This window comes from Rhamphochromis longiceps, linkage group LG23 (genome assembly GCF_057381845.1).
Source record: "Rhamphochromis longiceps isolate RC_006_pf linkage group LG23, R_longiceps_female_GT1.1, whole genome shotgun sequence".
Classification (NCBI taxonomy): domain Eukaryota; kingdom Metazoa; phylum Chordata; class Actinopteri; order Cichliformes; family Cichlidae; genus Rhamphochromis; species Rhamphochromis longiceps.
This window is the reverse complement of record NC_140578.1, coordinates 33,754,890-33,773,714: the sequence shown is the minus strand read 5'-3', so window position 1 is coordinate 33,773,714 and position 18,825 is coordinate 33,754,890. Positions and strand designations below refer to the sequence as shown.

Sequence of the window (18,825 nt, the reverse complement as noted above, 5' to 3'; positions counted from 1 at the left end):
CTACCCTTCATCAACTTAAAAATAGTGCTATGTTCATCCTTTTGTCTGTCTGAGTGCCTCAAAGAAACTAATGCATGCGTTTACATCTAGCATGTATTGTAAGTGTATATAGCCTACCTAAAAAGTATTGCTTGTTTGGAAAGCTTATTTTTAAAGAAGTTCATGACCTACCTCCAGTATAGAGCAGTTCCAAAGTGCAGGACAAAAAGATTTTCACCCTTTATGACCTGAACAGCTACAGTCAGTGGACCTGAAAGCAGCTGGAAATGTAAGTCTGTAAGTCTTAAAACTGTACTCTTATGTCTGGCTTTTGATTCAGTTGATCTTTATTGAAATAACTTCATTTTATTTGATTTATATCTGCTCATCTGACCTGTAGTTTTATTCTGTTTAATTATTTGGCCTTAAATCTTTTAATGTTTCAGCATCACACCTTCTTATTTGCTGATTATAACTTATTGATATCTGACTGGTCATTTTATTGTATTTATGTTTTACTTTTTAGTACTTTTTAAATATTTCTAATATTTGAACTTTGTTTTTGAATTCTTTTACAGGCATCTTATATTGTACTTACAAGCTATTCTTAATATAACTGAATCGTTTAATCTTGTTTAATCTTAATCTTTAATCTTTTTTAAAAAATTATTTTAAGGCTGTTTGTTGTTATTATTATGTTAATTACGTCATGTTCTGTCTGATTATCTGTTTCCCAGTCTGTGAAGCAGATCAGAAATACACCAACCTTCATGAGAGATGATACACAAATAAAGTCTGAATTGTGAATGCGCCAAAAATATTTTTATGATATATATATCTGAGAGGAAGCCTTGAACTTAAAGTTAATTTGTCACATACACTGAATGAAACAGGCCCCGAACATGGAATCTCATCTGGCTGACTGCGAAGCGGTGTTTCTCTGGATACTCTGGCATTCATCTCTTTCTCTCTTTCTCTGCATGCATGCGTGTGGTCTCATAAACGGCATCTCTTCCCACTTCGTCTTCATTTTTACGCGCTTTCATTTTTCTCCCCTATTTACCAAAAAAAGCCCCTCTAAACTCATAAACTCCGTGTCTTTGGGGAGGGATCCATCCATCTTCCCAACACCAAATTGAATTGATCTCGGGGGGTGGGATGGGTGGGGAGGTGGGCGCCTCGTTTTCTCAAAAGGGGCCATCTGCGCGCGCTTCCCGCTTTGAATAAACGTGAAAAGTGACAGCACGCGCTGCTGCCGCTGCTCCTGCTGCCTGCCGTCACACGACGCGCGTGCCAATGAGGGCTCCTCGTGCTTTCACTATCACTCATGTGGGGGCGGAGGGGCCGTGTGTTAACTTGAGTGTCCTGTAATTACATTGAAACGTTGCGCTTTATTAATTCTAAGTTAAAATCACAACTTTTCACTTTTAACCGAGGAGTAAAATAATGGCGAATTACAGACAAAATAACACGTTATCGCAAAAATAATGTGCACGTTTCTTCAATTTTATGGCGTTCGTTACTGCAATAATAGAAATTATTATATATACGTCTGCCAGCTGCTTGATATACACTGGTCAGTCATTTGGGGAGTGTAATTGTGGCAGATTACCACTTGGTGGCGCACTAATCTTAAACTACGATGCCTGGAAACTGCTGCTGCACGTGAACTGGATTATTCAAAAATAAAGCAGCTAAATTGTGAAAAGTTGTGAAAACTGTGAAAACATTTTCACTGCTGATTTTTTAAAATCACACGTGTTTTCTTTTAGCTTTCATATAAAGTGACGGAGAATCTAACATTCACCCATGTCTTCCCTCCCCCCAGGCTTGACACAAGACTGGTGATTATTTGGTTCTCCAAAGGGGGGAGAAAAGAGGGAAGCTCCGGGGTCGTGTCCCAGTCATGACCTCCATTGTGTTCTGGAGGGGATGAGATATATCTAAAAGAGTGCTGTGTGTGTGTGTGTGTGTGTGTGTGTGTGTGTGTGTGTGTGTGTGTGTGTGTGTGTGTGTGTGTGTGTGTGTGTGTGTGTGTGTGCGTGCATTGCATTTCAAAGCAGGACAAAATATTGATTCATATACAGCTGTGCAACTGCTGGAGGCATCTGTTGCCTTGTGGATTGAGCACTGTGTGTTTGGAGACTGAATGAACTGGCTCGAGCCCTCTTTGTCTTATGACACAATAGATGGAGAAGACAACAACAACAGAGAAATGTGAAATCAATTGGTGGGGATATATATTTATCACTGATGTTCTGTAGCCTTTATTTAATTTGTTTATCAAGGTTAGACTGCTATATATAGAAGCTGCAGGGGAAAGTCTAAGTAGAGGTGTTCTACTTTGGGTCTCTCCTCATCAAGCTCCTTACTTTATCTCTTAGGGAGAGTCCAGCCAATCTTCAGAGGAAGCAAATTTCCACTGATTGTTTCAGCAGTCTTGTTCTTATGGTCTCTACAACGAGTTTGTGGCCATAGGTGAGGATGGGAATGTAGATTGACCAGTAAATCAAACGCTTTGCTTTGACACTCAGCTCTCTCTTCACTATAATAGATCAGTACAGACCCATCACTGCAGACGCCACCCAGTCTGTCTTTCAGTCTCCCACTTCACTTTCCCATGAACAAGACCCAAAGACACTTAAACTCTTACACTTATTTCAGCAACTTGTGCTTGACCCGGAGTGAGCAATCCACCCTTTACAGTGAGGACCACTGTATCACACTTTCAGCCCTTTTCCACTACTACCTAGTCAAGTTGGCTCAGCACAGCTGAGTTCGTAGGATTTTCCATTAGGTGGTGGTTCCTTGTATCAGGTATGTTTTTAGCGCCTACTCGGCCAGGGTTCCAAGCGATCCAGGGCAATCTGAAAATATGATGTCAACAGACTGAATGATTGGCTAGTCAGTGGCATCACTTGATGAGTCACAAGAACATCTCTTTCTTGAAAGTCAAAACCAACATTTTTAAAACCCAGCAATGAGGGAAATGACTGCACAAAAACTATACCATGGTCCCTGAGGCTGACAAAAAGACACAGACCAGCAGGTATACCATTGCGTTGACATCCTTATACTACCAGCAATGCGAACCAAGCTCTCACTAAGGCTATACATGAACCGAATGACCCATAGCAATTGGCCACTCACCCTGCATTCCCAAAGAACCCCCACAGGATTCTCCAAGAATGCTTTCTTCAAGTCCAGAATACACAATTTGGCTGGTTGGGCTACCTCCCACACACCTTCACACAAGCTGTACCAGGACAGAAACTGCATTGCTCTTCTTAAATCAGTGGTTTGACTAACAAATCCAATCCTCTCCAGCACCCTGGCATACCCTTCACACAGTGGCCGAGGAGTGTGAATCAGCACACCCTCCAGTCCTCCTTCTTAAAAAGGGGGACCATCACTCCGGTCATCCCAAGGCTCTGTCCCTGACTTCCACAAGATGCTGCAGAGGTGTGTCAACCAAGACAGCCCTACAATATCCAGAGTCTTAGAGGACTCACCTTTCTCTCCTCCTCCCCCTCTCCCCCACACTCTGCTTCCAGGTGTGTCAATAGGGATTGTCAAACTATTCTTTGCACCACCTGGCTATATCCTCAGTTGAGGTCATCAGCATTCTATCCCCATTGCATATAGCATAGCAGGAAGCCAGGTCTCCTTCCTTCCTGAGTCTCCTGATGGTTTGCCAGAATTGCCTCAAGGCTGACCGAAAATCTTGCTCCATGGCCTAACCGAGTAATCAACACCTGAGGTTTTGCTTTAGCTACTGCTAGGACCACATTGCTTTACTCGGCATCTTCGTATTTGTCAGCTGTCTCCAAAATCCCACAAGCCAGCCAAGCTTGATAAGACTCTTTTTTTCAGCTGCCTTCACCTCTGACATCTGGTCGGTAAATTACCACCATAACAAACACCAACCACCTTGGGGCCACAACTCTATATTGCAGCTTCGACAATAGGGCTGTGCAACATGGTCTACACGGACTCAGTGTCTACAGCCTCCTTTGTAATGCTGTTGAAGTTGGATTTGAAGATCTCACAGACTGGGACCTCTGTCAGATGCTGCTAATGCACCGTCATTACCCTAGACTACATCAGGTCCATCCAGCATCCTCCCCCACCACCAGATTCAGCTCACTATCAGGTGATGATCAGTTGACAGCTCTACTCCCTTCTTGTTCAAACATGCAGCCACAGATCTAATGAAACATACACATGTACTATATAGCGGTAGGTCTGATGATACAATTAAAAAATCAATGATCGACCTGCGACCTAGGGCAGCCTGGTGCCAGGTGCACTTGTGGACCCCCCTATTCTCACATATGGTGTGTGTTATGGGTAAACAGTGGTTAACACAGATGTCCACATAAAAAGTCCCCCGGAGGGGACAATGGAGCCCAGCTTGGGTACCTTCAAGCACCACATCCATGGATTCCAAGGAGACTGGGTACACTGAGCAGTAAGTGCAAATGATATGAAGGTGCAGAGAAGCAGTCCTCTTGTCCACCACTGAAAACTCCCAACGTGAAGGCACTGAACCACTACAGTCCGTCCTGCGAGTGGCGGGCCCACAGACCGACCCATGTATTGCTTTAATGCAATTTCCAGCCTCGGTCCATCACCCGTGTCCCTCGATTGTTTCTTCATCACAGGGGTTTTTCTGAAACCCATTATCTGGTCTCTCACCATGGATGAGTGGATGTATTGTTTGTCTTAGAAAAACCAGCTAACAGGAAATATCTTAATGCACAATAACTTATTTTTCTTTAATACTTTATATTGGTACTTTTAGTAAGGTTAATCATCTAAATACTTCTTCCACCACTGCTGAACTGTTAATCCACAGAAGTGTGATTATCTCTAAAACTGAACAGCCAAATGCTCAGGCGACACTGACTATAGCATCATAACATTCGTGTCTGCCTTTATCAAAAGAAGAGTAGTTATCTGGAGTGCTTGTTTACATTCTCTTTTCAGAGGCTTACCCAAGGCCTCACTGACTTCATTGTGTTTGTTTCACTAACTGTGTCCAAGCCAGATTGCTATCGCTCCACTGCTTTGATTTTTTGCTCTGAGTGAGTGACTGACATCATTGACGACTGTTTACCTTTTTCAGCATCATGAGCTGTGACAAAAACATTGCCTCTCTGTGTAAGTGGGAGGGGAGAAAAGAGATTGGTGCTTTTGTAAATAAACAAATACATTTAATATATCAATAAATCACAGGAAAAATATCTTTTTAGAACTGTGCTAGATTTTCATATTCTGCCCATTTAGTTCATGCAGTTTTACATTAAAATATCTAATTTTAAATCTTTCTTAATGTTGTGCTATTTTGATATAAATGCCTGCAATTTTCACTTAAAAATCCAGATTAAAGAAGGATATTATATTCAATCTACAAAAGCACAGAAAACCCCCAAAACAAACAAAACAACAACAAATTGAAATTATTGTATTTGCGTTTTCCAATATAGCCCTATGCTTAACATGTCTTACAAAAGTTGAGATATACAGTAAAATATTAAAAATGAATTCAAAAACAAATGTACCCGGTAAAAAACAACAACAAAAAAACAACAAAAAACAAATTGCGCAAATAAGCGATTCATTTGTAATATTGTTGCATATGAAGAAACAGAGATAAGAAGTTCAGCACTATGAAAAACTGCCAGGTCTCTTCCTGTTTAAAGTAAGTTCTTGCTCCCCACTGTCACTAAACACTTGCTCACAGGAAACTGTCACAGTGTAGAGGTTCTCTCTCTATTACTACCACTGTGGATGGATGGATGGACTAACTGTACAAATAGTTAAGTCATTTAAAATTATTTTCCTTACAAATGTTCTAAATTAGTTTCTCATGTTATTTGCACAGTATTTGTGTATTCAATAAGCAGCGCTATTATTTTTAAGATGTTTTGTTTTAAATGAGAGAAATCTCTGCATACAAAGACCAAGGCAAGGACTACTGAAGAGCTAAAATCCTACACTCACAGTTAAAGTACAACTTTTCAACTATTTTTAAAAGCCAAACAGCTAATCAACAAATCACATAGCAGCTCAATGCATTTAGGTGTGTAGACATGTCAAGACAGCCTGCTAAAGGTATAACCGAGCAATGGATTGGAGAAGAAAGGTGATTTAAGTCACTTTGAGTCTGCCATGTTTATAGGCTTCAGATAAGCTAATCTGAGTATTTCAGAATGTACTCTTCTCTTCTCTCTATCTCTTGGGATTTCCCACACAATCATCTCTAGGGTTTAAAGAGACTGGTCTGAAAAAAAGAAAGTCTCCCGTGAGTGGATGAGAATACCTTACTGATGCAGGAGATGCGACAATGGCCAGATTACTTCATGCTGATAAAGAAGACAAAAGTAGCTCAAATAAGCACTTCTTACAACCAAGCAAGAAAGTGAAAAAGAGCATCTATGAACACACAAGGTGTCAAACCAAAGCAGATGGGTTACAGCAGCAAAAGACCGTGCTGCTGCCCCTCCTGTCAGCTAATATTTGAAAAGTCTCTTCTAAATGGAACAGTAAACAATTTTTAGAAATGTTGCCTGGTCTGATGAATCTCGATTTTTACTGCAACATCTGGACGGTAGGGTCAAAATCTGAAAGCTGAACATGAAAGCATAGATGCAACCTGCCTAATATCAACGGTCCAGACTGAAGCTGGTGATGTAACAGTTTGGGGCATAGTTTTTTGGCACACTTTGGGCCCCTTATTACTGAGTGTTGTTTAAATGCCAGAGACTTCCTGGGTATTGTTGCTGATCGCTTTATGATCACACTGTACCTATCTTCTGATGGGTGCTACCAGCAGTAAAATGCTCCATGTGACAAAGCTCAGATCATCTTAGACTGCCTTACCAGGGTTTTGTTTATCTCACCAGGTTAAGGAGACGACGCATACGCCACAAGGTTCATGCAGCGACTGGTGACTGAATCTGCTCTGGACCGTTTGTTGCCTTCCACCTGCTCTCTTCTATTTTCCTCTCACATTATAACTGTTTCTATCATAAAAAAGGTGAAAAGATCTGAATACATTTTCTCAGTCTAAACTTTGTACAATTTTCAACTTGACATCCATTTTCTTCTTTTTATCCGATGCAGGATTCCAAGATAGCTGGAGACTCTCCCAGATGTCATAGCACAAGAGGTGGCTGGACAAGATTCCAGTCTGTCACATGTTTAACCCACTGAGATGGACAGCTATTCCCACCTTTGCATCTATGGCTAATATAGAATGAGCAGTTAACCTAACATGCATGTGTTTGCACTGTGGGGAGAAGCTGGAGTACCTGGAGAGAATCCATAGAGATCCCGCAGGGCTGGTGAATTTGAATATAGGACCCACATGCTGTGAGCTGACAGAGCTAACCACTGCACCATTGTGCCACTCAAATCACTTTTCAAAGTACTGCATTCTGTGTCCAACTGTTTGTGGAAAAGTATATGTTTTTTTGAAGAATGAGATATTCTTTAAGGGTCCATTTTGCTATAAGTCTCTCTTTTGTTTTTGTGTCTGGCAACAACCAGGACTGTAAGTCTCTGTGAGAAACGGTTTCTTTTTTAGAATTCATCAGCAGCTCTGGAAGGATGTATTTGAGTATTTCCTTAGATCTTTTATACCACTTTGGCTTACCTACAAGCTTAATCCTGTGATGGCTTAATCCTGTAGAAGTGGGCAGAACTATCTCCAATTATTAACGAACAGCTGAAAAGGTGTGTCTTGTTGTATTAGCTATTTATCATTAAGTATTTTTTAAAGTAAAAGTATCATTATTAGTATTGGCAATACTTGCTCTGTATTTACTTGGTACTGGATGGATATTGAAATTCACAGTATCACACAGCACTATAATCCTGACAAGGAGAAAAACCTCAGTGTTTAGCAACTCTGTGAAACAACTCCAGAGAAAGAGAAAAACAGCAAGAACCACTCATCAAGATCAGCCAGAAATCGGTTCCTTTCTACAGCAGTGGTTGACCAAAGCAAGAAATGGGAAAAGGCAACACAAAGTCTGCAACAAAGACTACGAGTAAATGATAATTTTTAAGTTTTTGGCATAATGTGTTCCCATTACATTTAGTCTTTTCAACACTTTATGCTCAATAAAGTGTTTTACACTTTGTTAAACAATGGTGATTTTAATCCATTGTGCTGTAAAATCCAATATGACTACACATTTTAAAAATGATTCATTATTCACTGTAAAGTGATGCTTAGTTTTTATACTTCCAATTAATCCCAAACAGAATAATAGAAAATGGAAACAAGAATTTCAGGAGGATGATCTGTCATCAGTTATGTAACTAACATGTGTGAAAGTTGTCATTTTCACATATATTCCAAGAACCTTCTGTTTTCATCAGCTTTACTGACCATTTCAACAGCTAACAACACTTTTTTTTTTCTACAAACATTAAGTCCCTCTGGACACCGCAGTTTTCAGTGGGTGAAACATTTCATTACTTATCCAGGAATTTACTAAGGCATTTTTTATTGCACAGTTCGTTATCGAATGCTTTATTTCGACTCTTCTGGTCCTTCATATCTTATATATTATTAAACGGCTTATGCAGCAGGTTCACTTTAATTCGGTGTTTCTGTGATCTTTGCAGTGGCAAACTGGGGGCAAAGACACCCCCCTAGCGCCATGTATCCGCACTGCACCCCCTCACGCCGAGAAGCACTGCCCCCTGTGAAATTCCTGACTGCCAGGGTGATTCCTACGGTTACCAAGGGCTGCTTCCTACTGTAGCTTACCGTGTGCTGTGTGGCAAACTATTTTATAACCTCTGGATAAATTATCAACCACGGGAATGATATCCCCAGCGATAAAGGGTGAGTTATGATTTAATTACACCTGAGATTGTGTCGGCCATGTGTGTTCTGCAGATGTTAGTGTGCGGGCTCAGCAGTGTGTGAAGCTCAGTCTTATAGCCTATAACGTCCTGTCTTGATTCCAGTCGCCTACAAAAATGTGTGTTAGCGTGCCTACCTGTTTTTCCATACAGACAACAAAGGCAGTTATCCGCTGAATGTGTGTTTTTAGAGAAAGACTTGGGAACACGCCCTTGCTTTTTTCCTACCTGTATGAAAGGAAATATTTTTAACTTAATTTCAATACCCTTAAACTGCGGTCAGACCCACGCACAAATCCACACTCGGAAAGTTACCCGTATTTGTTCATATTTGGCCGCAGTTTGGAGTTTCTAATCGTCTCGGATCGAGTAGATATACATATTTATTACTGTCGCTCTCTCAAACACAAACTCCCAGAGCTACTGAGAGAGAGAGAAAAGTGAACTATGTTTCATACGGATGGCTGGATCCGCATAACCCCGGCTGGTGCACCGCAGCTCAGCTGTTAACTGTAACCTGCGGCGGCAGAGTTGTCGCGGACGGATACATAATGACACCTCAAGCCTCGAAAAGCAACCAGTAAACCGAAAAACACCCAGTTCGCCCGCCTGTGACCACTGCAGCACGCTTTGGGTATTCAGCTCGTCGTAAATATGGGCTACAGAGGTTAGGGAGAGCAAGAGGGGGGCGTCCGAGGCCACGGTAAAACCGGGGAGTTTCCTGCCACTATAGGTCCGCCTGCGTGCCGGGTCACAGGTAGAGGTTGGGCGGGTAACCTTGCTCAGCAGCTCCACCAAACCGAAACATGACTTCTGTTTAGCTAAATGGTATCACTTTCCCTCGTGTAGGCTTAGGCTAGGTAGCTTTTGCTTTCGTGTGTGACTTGCTAAAATACTCCACGAGGGGAAAAAAAGTCTAAATTAAGTTAAGCAGGTGCTTATGTGGCACGTGCAAGTTAGGTGACTTCTAATTAATAACCTGTAATGGTTTCTGTTGAGCTGCTTTCATCATCAGTGGTTGCCTGCTCTGTCTACAGGCCAGTGTGTGATTGACAGAAACTTTAATTTCCAGTGAAACACACCAGGCCATCCTTTGCCATGTTAGTTTAGACAGGGTAGCATCTAATTATCAGCTGCTGTAATAAAAAAAAAAGAAAAAAAGAAAGCTCATTACTATGAGCCAAAGACTGCAAACTGTAATAAATGATACAAAACGGAGCAGAACAACAGATTTGTGGCACTTAGACTTGCTGAAGTACTTGTTAAACGACTAACCACTTGGTTAGCCTTAATAAAAAAGTTTTATATATAATTACAGTCAGTCATATAAAGGCTGATGTTTTCACACAGTTTCTGAAATCTGTCTAAATAAAAGCTGCATGAGTGATGCAGTGAGATCCCTGACCGACATTACATTGTGACAACAGCTTCCTCTCCATAAATTATGTAAGACCCTCATCATCATAAGGACTTTATATTCACAGTGCACATGGATTCTTTTTCATTTCCTGCTCTAGAACAGTGTCTCTGGTTTCCTCAAAGCTTATCAATGGTCTGTCTGTCATATGTAAAATGTGTGTTTGACAGTGCGTCTGTGTATACAGCATATTTGGACCTAATTCTTAAGCTTGACATCAGAATTACTTCTGTAAAATAACCATGAACTCTAGGCATTGCATTAGCTGGTTAGAAATCAGTGAGCTCTGCAGAATTCCTTACATTGCTGGGGTGGTTCTGATAAACAAGAGGCTCAGCCACTTTACATGCACTGCTGCAGTATAATGTGATGTGCTGAATAGCTTCTATTTAAATAGTTACACGAGCTGTTCAAGTAGAATCATAGAGGAAACAGGGCTTTCTCTAAGAAAAATAAGATTTGTGTAATCATGTTAATTTATGTCGTTCATGTGAAGGTGGAGTGATTTTTTTTTTAATTCTTTTTACTTTTCTACTGCTTTTAGTACAACAATAATGATTGTGAAATGATTTTTTTTAAAGTATGCTGGCATTTTCACATGTCCAGTGGTTGAAATAATAAAATATTTAAAATGTAGTTAATAATTCATAGTGACATTTTGAGACTTATTGTCACTATTCTGCCTGGAAGAAAACAAACCAAAGAAAATACTGTAGTTATTTATGAGACCTCTAAACGACTCGGTGAGTTTTGGGGAAAGCTTATGGTTTGTGTCAAATTAGTCCCTTTCGCAATGATAACCATGTTTTGAAAAGCTTATCTTGCTTATCTTGCTGACTGAAAGCCCTGAAGGCAAACCTCTCATATGTGTGGTCTTTTTTCCCCCTTGTCTTACAAAGCCATGACATCACAAAGAGGTAACTGATCAGTTTAAACGATTGTCCTGGAGCAACGTCAGATACACAGGTAACCAGATGAAGTGTAAACAGAAACGCCTTTTGTAGTGACTGTTCTCGTTTACAACAGCTTCTTTAAAGTGTGAGACAAAATGGGGTTGAAGAGGATCCTAAATTGGATATATTTAAAGTCTCACATCAGTGAGGCTTGCGTTTCCGAAGATTAGCAGAACATCTGATTTTCATTCTGCATAATGGGAATTATTTTGCTTTGACAGGATAAAACGAAGAAGTTCACTACTCCTTCATAACCTATTGAAACTTTTTTTTTTTGACTGGCATATTAATGTAGGGAAGCACTTTGAAAACAGAATTTTTTTTAAAAGGGCTGCTTCCTGTTAAAAAGGAGGGAGCAGTTGCCAGTAGCTAATTTGTGTAATTCAAGATGTAAATAGTTTTTAAAAATTCTTTTAAAGTAGGATTGGGCACTTCATTCATTCCCACAGCATGTCTTTATCATGTCTTCCTTCTCTCACCCCAACTGGTCACGGCAGATGGCCCCGCCCCTCCCTGAGCCTGGTTCTGCTGGAGGTTTCTTCCTGTTGAAAGGAAGTTTTTCCTTCCCACTGTCGCCGAAGTGCTTGCTCATAGGGGGTCATATGATTGTTGGACCTTTCTCTGTATGTATGATTGTAGGGTCTACCTTACAATATAAAGCGCCTTGAGGCAACTGATGTTGTGATTTGGTGTTGTATAAATAAAATTGAATTGAATAGAGTCAAAAGTGAATCGAAAGCTAATACCACCAATCTGTAAAATGTTCCATTAATCACGATTTTGTTTGAGGGCATATTGCCCAGCCCTATTGTATAAACCAGGAGCTTCATATCAACTAGATAATCTGACTGTAGCTATTGCGTTCATCAGAAGTCAGTTTATTGACTGACCACCGAGGACCAGCTCATTGCGGTTGCCTAGTAACACCGGCACAAAACTGCAACAGGTAAAGGCCAGCTGTGAATCAAGCATAAGGTGTGGAGTCGGTGTCAGTGAGCCTGCCACTCTGCAGCAGCGTGAAATGTGCACGTTGAAAAAGTGTGAAGTCAGAAATCCTCAGATTCCAAATATGAAATGCTCGTGGAGTCTGTAAGTGTCTGCTGCTGGTTCTCTGGCTCTGTTTTCATCTCAGTGGTTTTCTCTGGGCTTCACTTTCATGACACTTGGGGATGTTGATTGAATTCCACAGAATTAATGGCCCTCATTTGCTCAGTCATAGATGACAACACAGCGAGCTTGTGACCGGGGCCAGACTTCCACTGCGACATGCTTCCCTCGTGTCCCGGCACGCCTCATGACTGCAGCCGTCATTGAGCTGCCTTCTCTCCAAGTGAAGTGAAGTCGGTACTTTGAACTGGGAGCTGCTTGGGTCTTATTACAGCGAAGGGAGATGTTTTATCATGGTGGTAATAGAGGCAGTGCTGCGAGGGCCTTGTGGCTATGGAGCAGGGCGGCGAGGGAGAAGGAATGAGCTGCGTGCTGATGTTGGGGAGCAACTGAGCATGCTAATTTGTATTGTAATGAATGACAAAAACATCTTTGTGTAGAGATTATGTCAAAAGTCAGGTTATCCAGTTATTTTATAACTAAGTGATAATCCCCAGTTTAGCACTAAGGCCATCACATGCTGAAGAACTGATTAAACACGGGGCTCATACATAATTAGCTCTTAATAACGTCTTATAGGGATGCACAAATTGTGACAGTCTGGGCTGATGGAGATGTTCATCCACCTGTTAGAAAGTCTGTCAGCGCGTCATCACATCATTTTTTTGACCTTTATCAAGCACAACATTGATGAGGAGCAACACATAAACCTCTGTTATCAGTAAATACCTCTCTACCCGCATCAAATACTGATACTTGGTCAATACTTCTGTGCATCCTGAGTATATTTCCTCAAACCTGCATCACTCAGAGATGAGATGTTCACTACAGATTTGGCCCTAATCATTTCATCCAATATGCCGGGAACATTCGACCTTTTAAACTTGTGGTTCAGTTGGGTTTTGTTGTTTTAAAGCAAAGTGAGTGTTACTGAGTATAAAATTAGGGTTGAAACAGTGCAGGAATCAAAGATTTGCCATAAAAGGCTGTGGGATTTCAGGATTAATCAGCGCTGGGTGTGAATGATCCACAGAGCTTTGCACTCCTGCTCTGTAAAGGGGAAGAACGGATAAGCAGGCTGCCTGAAAGGAGGTTTTGAATGAAAACACGATAGATAATCTTGGCTGCTTCATTAAATGCCTAATTTGCTGTTCAACACTGGAAAGTGCCATTTCTGCCTCTAACTTGGCTCCTACTCGTATAATGAGCATGCCTTCGTGGTTGAGGAGGAAATCAGCTTGCAGCAAATCACCTTGTTGGTTCAGTGACTTCGGCCCGCATGAAAACAACAGGTTCTGTACAGGCTGCATGTCTCTTCGTCTGTTGCTGTAAAAGTTCATTGTGTGCTATGGGACCAGTAATTTGGTAGGTTGTGAGTGAGCTGTGTGCTTCCTGGAGTTTCCGTAAACAGCTTCACAAATGTCAGTCTCACAAATAATTGTTAATCCCCTCAAGATGCAGCTGTAACTACTAAGTGCTTCCAATTTGATGTATTAAAACATCACATATTTTTCTTTCAGGCTGGTTGCTGTGAAGCTGTCAGTCAGGTCTGCTCAGGACTAGACACCCAGACTGAAAATGACCTTTTCGGGGACCCTTAGTTCTATTCTAAGTGAACTCTAGTTTGTGAAAAGGCACAGGATATGTGATGGCATTTGTATGAGAATTAACACGTAACATGTTTGTATAGTTTACTTACTTCATTGCTATAATCAGTCTACTCCTCTTTTCTTATGATCCTACCAGTTTATGACATATTAAAGCTAAGAGAGTTCCATTTATTTCACCTTATTTCAGATCACTATGAAATTATTAGTACAGCTGATGATCTTCATCTGGAAGATCATCAGTCTTTTTACCACTGATAATTTTATCATATACAAAAAATAAATTACATCTTTAAATATTACATCTTTCAGCAGACTAGCATAATTTAACCGGACATTAACGATGGCATGCCTGCTACAGAGCAAGATGCAGACAGTATTCCAGATGTTTTGAGTCACAGTTTGCATTCTGGATTTTAGATTTGTTGCACCACGAACAAACGTCCATCAGTCCATAAGCATCGTCTTACAATGGCTGGAAGATATTCACTGTGGCTCGTGTTGCACGTCTGCTATTATAACTATTACATATTCATTGTAGTACTTTCCCTGGAAGTTATCTTAGCCTTCCAAACCACAACATTCTCATTAAAATACATAATATGCATTTTTTTTAAAGTGAATCTATTATGCTTCCCCTTATTAGTCAGCATACCTTTACCATGTTATGTTCATAAAACGTGAATCCTAATGCAACAAAAGCTCAGGCTTCAGACTGTTTTGTACATTTTTTGTCTTCTCTTGGATCTGTACAATGTCGGTTAGAGCAGCTATCCCTGATATGATCGCCTCTGGCACGCAGCTCTGGTTGTGAATCAACAGCTTCACCCATGTGCTGTTGAAATCACAGTTTTCAAACCATAGCCAGTCAGAAGAACCCTCGCTTAAAAACTGGGTGGTCTCACTTGTCCTCTTCTTGATTTCTCTTATTCTTTTTTTTCATGTATGTTTCACGTAATCAAACTAATTTTAATATTTGATAAATATAACCAGAGTGAATAAATGATGATTTCATTTATTAAAGGAAAAAAAGCTATCCAAGCCTAGCTGGTCCTGTGTAATTGCTTTGCTTATTAATATTAACCACAGTTTTTGGGAAGCTGAGTTCAATTTCACAAGCCACACCCAGGCCTGTTTACTGCCAGACCTGTTGAATCAAGAAATCACTTAATTAGAACCTGTCTGACAAAGTGAAGTAGACTAAAAGCTCCCAGAAAGCACAATATAAAGAAATGGATGAGAAATTTGGAAAGGGTTATTTGATTGATTTGAAAAAAAAGCTGAACTTTTTGTAATGTTATAAATTTTTCATTATATCTGGTAGGGCTGGGCCATATTATACCGTTCACGGTAATACCGGTATAATGTTAGGCAACGATAGGAAAATGAAATATAGCGATAGAATGGGAGTAAAACGCGCATGCGCAGTGCCTTTGTTTTCATACGCACATGGCCGATTGTTGAGTGAAACAGATGAACCAGAATTGGTTTGTAAAAATGGTGCAACTTCCGTGATGTGGAACTGGTTTGGTGTTTGTCCGTCAGATACACAACAAAGCACATTTTTTTGCAGAACATGCAAGCGGGCCGTCGTTATTGTCGTATTTGTCGGACTAAGATGCTCTTAAATCTGGGAGTAATCTGGGTCCTAAACTCCATATGCTTCAGGTCAAACAACACTGCAGCATCACTTAGAGTTAAAAACTGTCTAAATTCTTTCATCTTTAATAAAACGATCAGCATTGCTGCTTTACCAGGTGTAACTATAAAGTTTAACTTCCAGGCATCCATGAAAACAAAAGTTATTACATTTAACGGAGTTAGAAGTTAGCAGGAAGCTAGCGGAAGTTAGCTCGCTAGTTTCGCTAGTTACCTAAGCATGATATTGCATGTTCTGACTGAGAGATTTCTGAAAAAAATCAAACGTACAGCTCTGCTATCACTTCCAACATAAATGAAGACAGGAAACTAAACAGCAGTGACGTTTGTAGGGTTACTGAAGTTGGGCTAGCTGGTATATAATGATGTGCTACGTGATCGCTAGCGACACAGCTATGTTAGCATAACATAAACAGTGAAGCTGGAGGACGAACACTAACACTTTTCCACTTATAAAAGTTAACGTGAAGGTTCTTCATGGTTAGAGACAAATGCAATCGCATGGCAGGATGCTGTAAACGGACCAAACTTCAGTCAGGAGAACAACTGAGATAATCCATCCACAATACGAGGTTAGTCATTAATATACTGCAACAACATGGGAATAGAGCAGCTGCCAGAGAATTCAACATTAATGAATCAATGGTACAGAAGTGGAGGAAGCAAGAAGAATGAGTTTAATAAAGTTTGATTTATCTGACTGCTTTGTTTCGCTTAATGTGCCTTATAATCCTGTGCACCTTATGGTCCGAAAAATACGTACTGCACACTGCAGTTTAATGTTGCAAAGCACCTCTTTTTAACTTCAGTGGATATTATACATGGTTATGCTCAGGATGTGTCAGCCCATTTCTACTGGAAATGCCTTTTGGTTAAACTTTCAGCAAGGAATTTGCATTTGCACTGTTACATTTTTATAAAGCTTTAATGTACATAAAAACCAGCTTCTTGTTTAAGTGAAAATAAATGGAAGGTTGTCTTTTTGCGCTAGTAATGTTGTGGAGTTGTATTTTGTCTCGCATCAATTATATCGTCGGTTATATCGTTATCGCAAATTTTCAAATATATATCGTGATAAATATTTTTGGCCATATCGCCCTGCTCTAATAGCTTATATTAACTCTTGGCTGATATTAATGTGACACCAGCCTCAAATAACATAACAAGTGATGTGGTGCTTTGGTTATGGTGAACCATGAGAAATATTTTTGATTCTGAATAATTGCATCCATCCAGGCTTCCATACCATATCCTAGCTGTGTCCTGGAATGGTTTTATTAAACAATAAAGACACTAACTTCAAAATTACTTCCCCTCAATTGAAGTATGAGACATGGTCAATATAAAGTCAGTAGAACTCAATCCATCCATATTTTGACAGACACCAAACCAATTAGGTGGTTGGAATAAAACAGAAGCCACATCACGTTAGGTTGATGCACGGAGCGTAGGAGGAGTTGCTGGCAGCAGCACATGCACTAACGTTTGAGGTACTGCAGTCACACACACATGTTAGGAGTGCGAGAGGGTTCAAAGAAAAACTGACAACAGAAAATGTTAATGAACTCGAGCAACAGTGTTACCGAACTTGGTGGGGGACAAACTGTAACACCAAGCATCATCTAAGACAATGCCATAAACAAACACCCAGCACGCCCCTGCGGGCGGTTTTATCCTTCAAGCTCGGGTCCTCTACCAGAGGCCTGGGAGCTTGAGGGTCCTGCGCAGTATCTTAGCTGTTCCCAGGACTGCGCTCTTCTGGACAGAGATCTCCGATGTTGTTCCCGGGATCTGCTGGAGCCACTCGCCTAGCTTGGGAGTCACCGCACCTAGTGCTCAGATTACCACGGGGACCACCGTTACCTTCACCCTCCACATCCTCTCGAGCTCTTCTCTGAGCCCTTGGTATTTCTCCAGCTTCTCGTGTTCCTTCTTCCTGATATTGCTGTCATTCGGAACCGCTACATCGATCACTACGGCCGTCTTCTTCTGTTTGTCTACCACCACTATGTCCGGTTGGTTAGCCACCACCATTTTGTCCGTCTGTATCTGGAAGTCCCACAGGATCTTAGCTCGGTCATTCTCCACCACCCTTGGGGGCATCTCCCATTTTGACCTCGGGACTTCCAGGTTATACTCGGCACAGATGTTCCTGTACACTATGCCGGCCACTTGGTTATGGCGTTCCATGTATGCCTTGCCTGCTAGCATCTTGCACCCTGCTGTTATGTGCTGGATTGTCTCTGGGGCATCTTTACACAGCCTGCACCTGGGGTCTTGCCTGGTGTGATAGACCCCAGCCTCTATGGATCTTGTGCTCAGAGCTTGTTCTTGTGCTGCCATGATTAGTGCCTCTGTGCTGTCTTTCAGTCCAGCTTTGTCCAGCCACTGGTAGGATTTCTGGATATCAGCCACCTCCTCTATCTGCCGGTGGTACATACCGTGCAGGGGCCTGTCCTTCCATGATGGTTCCTCGTCTCCCTCCTCTTTCTTGGGTTTCTGCTGCCTGAGGTATTCACTAAGCACTCGGTCAGTTGGGGCCATCTTCCCAATGTATTCTTGGATGTTCGTTGTCTCATCCTGGACTGTGGTGCTGACACTCACCAGTCCCCGGCCCCCTTCCTTCCGCTTAGCGTACAGCCTCAGGGTGCTGGACTTGGGGTGAAACCCTCCATGCATGGTAAGGAGCTTTCTTGTCTTTATGTCAGTGGCTTCTATCTCCTCCTTTGGCCAGCCTATTACCCCAGCAGGGTACCTGATCACGGGCAGGGCGTACGTGTTGATGGCCCGGATCTTGTTCTTACCATTCAGCTGACTCCTCAGGACTTGCCTGACCCTCTGCAGGTACTTGGTGGTTGCAGCTTTTCTAGTGGCCTCTTCATGGTTCCCATTCGCCTGCGGGATCCCCAAGTACTTGTAACTGTCCTCTATGTCTGCAATGTTGCCTTCTGGTAGTTCAATCCCCTCAGTTCTGACTACCTTCCCTCTCTTTGTTACCATCCGACTACACTTCTCCAGTCCGAACGACATTCCAATGTCATTGCTGTATAGCCTGGTAGTGTGGATCAGTGAATCGATGTCTCGTTCACTCTTGGCATACAGCTTGATGTCATCCATGTACAGGAGGTGGCTGACAACTGCTCCGTTCCGTAGTCGGTATCCGTAGCCAGTCTTGTTAATGATCTCACTGAGGGGGTTCAGGCCTATGCAGAACAGCAGT

The 18,825-nt window shown here is 41.5% G+C and overlaps 1 protein-coding gene across 2 annotated transcripts in view; it reads left to right on the top strand.

Annotated features, from left to right (window-relative positions):
• The first annotated feature begins 8,685 nt into the window (after positions 1–8,685).
• The window catches only part of LOC146642430 (vang-like protein 1), a 67,476-nt gene continuing 57,336 nt past the window's right edge, over positions 8,686–18,825 (top strand). For both annotated transcript variants that reach the window (XM_085398284.1, XM_085398283.1), the window contains exon 1: positions 8,686–8,842. The gene's annotated coding sequence lies outside the window, so the exon portion shown is untranslated. The remainder of the gene's footprint in view (positions 8,843–18,825) is intronic.